The following is a 4170-nucleotide window of genomic DNA, read 5'->3' on the forward strand; positions in this document are numbered from 1 at the left end:
GCTGTCTTTAGCCCTCTAAGGTGGTTCATACAGAAATGTAGAGATCCAGGCTCAGAACACACAGCTTCATTAGCGAATACATATGCAGGACAACTAGAGAAGACGTTTTACAGAGGATGGATTTTTAGAAACATCCCATCAGTGACATCACTGAAGTCAACTCCTAGGTACTGTAACTGTCGTGTGGATAGTTTCACAAGAATCAGACAAAGGTTTAAGCATCGCTTGTTCTAGATAAAACTGCAAAAAAAAACAACAACCCATAATGTACTTCTTTGCGGCTCTGTTTGCCCAAATCATATATTCACAACGTGAAATCTAGAAAATAATATTACGTAACCAAAATCCGCAATATGGAAACAGAACCTGTGTAATTGTTGATAGATGATGTACTCGTAACATTTTTTCAAGACGAACTACAACATTTAAAAAATGACTTGTATGTACTTGATATCTCTAATCAATCCACGGGTCCCAGCACGAAACGAAAGTAAAACGCATACCGTTTCGCGCTTCTTATTAGTTGCTCAAAAGTAATTTGACCGTATGAAATGCATAATATAAACCTAGAAACATATACGTGAGTAGTACTTAAGCACTGTAGTATCGGTGTTAAGACATACCTCTCAAATACTGTAAATCAAGTTAAAAATATCTCAAGATTCTGGTCATAATGAAACCATGTTTCGTGTATGTTTTCTTTAAAGTACCGAGACCAGCCATATACTGTATGTTTATGTTCCAAAATTAATATCGTTTATGGCCTTCACACGCGTTGCAGTATGCTCCTATTGTTTTTATGCTCAGCTACTAAGATTTCCCTTCAGTGGTAAAATTAGATATGAATATTCAATACTTAAACGGGCACAGTTAAGACATTAAATATACATATACATACTGTATACAGTACAGTTTGCATACGGTAATATGTTTATGTCCCTAAATCAATCTCTTTTATGAGCATGTGAAAGGCATGGTGAATCACTGTACTTTGCATGATTGGAAAAAAATGCGTGATTGCGAAATGCTGTGGCGTTACTTTTACAAAGACGGTCAATGAAAAAAAGAATGTGGACCAGGGCAATACTTTGAGTTTACAGCTTGTCCAAGGTCATTTATTATTAATACTATTATTAATATCTTCGTTAAAGACTTTGATGGCTACAGCTCAAACATGAGAGGTTGAGCTTTATTAGCTCCACCTTGCGGAAATTCCGGATACTATTATTTTGCTAGCGGTATTTACCGGTAACTCGCGGTATTTACCGGTAGCTTGCGGTAGACTGCGTACAGCGTACCGGAAAATAATGCGGTATCGCCCGCGCATTTTGAATGGCTGCATCTGTATACTGTCCTACAACTGTTATTATTGATCACCGAATTATTGTACTTGACATGACTTCATTCAGCCTTTCCTGAACGTCTATGACAGGCAGAGAGAGTGCTGTTTCTGGTGCGATCTTTTGCAGCTGACATTTCACTGTTTTAAACGAACAAGAAATTAGATTGCTCATAAATCAGTTATTCTATATAAACACAGCGTAATTGCCCTCCGAAAATCCTCTTTTTCTTGTTCGTTTTAGAGACCTTGATCGAAACTGATTTTAGATGTCAGAAAGGATTTATTTTCTCTGTATTTCCTACATTGCTTTGTCGAGATTTTAACTTTATATCTAACTTTATATCTAGGCTCAGATTTCAACTATAAATCGTACAGTAATTAATAGCAGTAAATACTGATGTTTTGCGCCCTCTTACCACAAAAATATATGTTTTGTAGTTGGGATTAACTTTATTTCGTATGCGTAGCTACTCCGATTCGGACACCGAACAGTTAAAGATGGCGGCAAATCAGACACCCAGAGAGGGGGGGGGGGTGGGGGGCGTCTTCTCGCCTCCATAACTAAAATGCCAAATAGGAGTGGCTTAAGCGACATACACAGTCGTGTAACTGACAGTTTGAGGTAGCCTATCGTGTAAATTTCGTTTTGTTGCTGATAGGTTAAGCTTTCGAAACTCTGCCCCAAAGTCATGTGACTGATTTTTCGCCCTGTTTCGTTGGTTAAACGCAATGATCACAAGCACCACCATGGTAACTGGGATGTGTAGTTTTTAATTCCGTTTGAATTATAACTGTACGTACTGTCTTCATATTTGGCCAGGGCTTTAAAGAGAAGGCGCGCCAAAAAAATTCGGTGCCGTCGTCTCCGCTTTAAAGGTACCCCCGTGCTGGAAGAATTTGACCTCGGAACGTTTGCCCAGCGTAGTTATAGTGGACATAAAAACAAGAGTTTGCTGGCATTATATCCTAGAAGACACAGACCGGCACCAGACCGGTAAATGCTTGATGAACTAGGGATTGGACAGTTTCCAAGTGCTTGTACAATCGATGGAAATGTTCAATTAAATGTGCAAAAGAAATAAACAAAATAATCATTTATTTCTTTATCATATTGGCTAGCTAATGTCCTCTCTTTGCTAGTTAGTGGCTGTGTTTCTGCGTTGGGTAGCAACGGGTGACTGTTCTCAGGCGGAAGATGTAAACAGCTTAATTTTCGTCTTAAATAATTTTTAAAAATTAAAATTCATTCTATACAGCAATCACATATTTGGGTACCGTTTCATAAAACTTTCATGCTTAAAATGTTTAAGGAGAAATGGAAGACTGGTGTGTATTTTTTCTTTAAACTATCAAGACCAGCCATACACAGTACAGTTTATGTACATACAGTAATGTTTATGTTCCTAAATTAATATCGTTTATGACCTTCAGATGCGTTATGCTCCTCTTCTTTTTATGCTCAGCTACTAAAATTTCCCTTTAGTGGTAAAATTCCATATAAATATTCAAAACTAAGCAGATTGAAATGTGCACAGTAAAGACATTAGATGATTAAATCTTTTCACTACCAACCAATGCACCACGAGTGCCCCTGTCGGTCATTTTGGCCAGCCAATCACTTACCGCGGTGCCCTACGGTGCCCTGCGGGTTGGTTACTGTACCACGGGTTTTTACCGCTCATTTTGAATGGCTGCATCTGTAGGTTGTCTCTCGCAGTGTTCAGGAATTGCATTCCGAAACTGAGTCAGATCAAAAGTTGTAAGAAAAGCACCTATGGTGTCGGTTCGAACAGCTTTATTGATTCGATGTTAAAGGCCGGAAATGGGGCACAAGACACGCGACCGCAAAAAGCGTCGCCATCTGCTTCCAGCTGCAAAATGCCGTTTGCGGACGCTGAAGCATTTGAACTTGAACTTTATTGCCATATGTAACCGGTACTGGTACAATGGAATTCTTACTTACAGAAGGTCTCTCGATTGTAAAACAAGTGTAAAAAACAAGACAAAGTGCAAACAGTGCATCAAGACAATGTACAAACAAACAATGGACAATGTGCAAGTAAACATGTAGACATTTCTTTCCAAGGCAGCGGGTACAAGCGATCTCGCGTTTTAAAACCACCAGGAAAAGCAGAAAGGCACTTTTCCTTGCTTGCGCCGGCACACAACGACGTGAGGAGGACACCGTAGTCGGCAGGATTCGAACCTGCGCGGGGAGACCCCAATGGATTTCGAGTCCATCGCCTTAACCACTCGGCCACGACTACAGCAAGCGCTGCCGTTGCTGCGTTCTTGCTACAATCTCACATGGATCGCGAGGCACCGGCGGAAACCTTTTTCAAAGTCGTTCTCCATTAAAAAAAAAACCTTTCCAAAATACAAGCCTTGCAGACAGACACGCCTCAGTGGACTTAAGGGTGGCTTCATGTGGGAATGATAAAGTCTCCCTGTCCGGACAGGAAAATGGCACTTTGTTAGACACAAAGAAACAATCAACAACAGACAAATGTCCACAAGCATTTAAGAAGCCGCACCATGTTCTTGCTACAATCTCACATGGATCGCGAGACGCCGGCGGAAATCTTTTTCAAAGTCGTTCTCCGTTAAAAAAAAAAACCTTTCCAAAATACAAACCTTGCAGACAGACACGCCTCCGAGGAATTAAGGGTTGCTTCATGTGTGAATGATAAAGTCTCCCCGTCCGGACAGGAAAATGGCACTTTGTTAGACACAAAAAAACAATCAACAACAGACAAATGTCCACAAGCATTTTAGAAGCCGCACTTGAACTAGCTCTTACATTCGTGTTAGACGCAGGAATCGCCTTT

The 4170-nt window shown here is 40.2% G+C and overlaps 1 non-coding gene across 1 annotated transcript; it reads right to left on the minus strand.

Annotated features, from left to right (window-relative positions):
- Positions 1-3527: 3527 nt before the first annotated feature.
- trnas-cga (transfer RNA serine (anticodon CGA)) lies at positions 3528-3609 on the minus strand. Its single transcript has one exon. It is a non-coding gene; the product is annotated as a tRNA-Ser (tRNA).
- Between the last annotated feature and the right edge of the window lie 561 nt (positions 3610-4170).

Source organism: Atractosteus spatula, assembly GCF_055471065.1.
Source record: "Atractosteus spatula isolate fAtrSpa1 chromosome 16 unlocalized genomic scaffold, fAtrSpa1.hap1 SUPER_16_unloc_1, whole genome shotgun sequence".
Taxonomy (NCBI): domain Eukaryota; kingdom Metazoa; phylum Chordata; class Actinopteri; order Semionotiformes; family Lepisosteidae; genus Atractosteus; species Atractosteus spatula.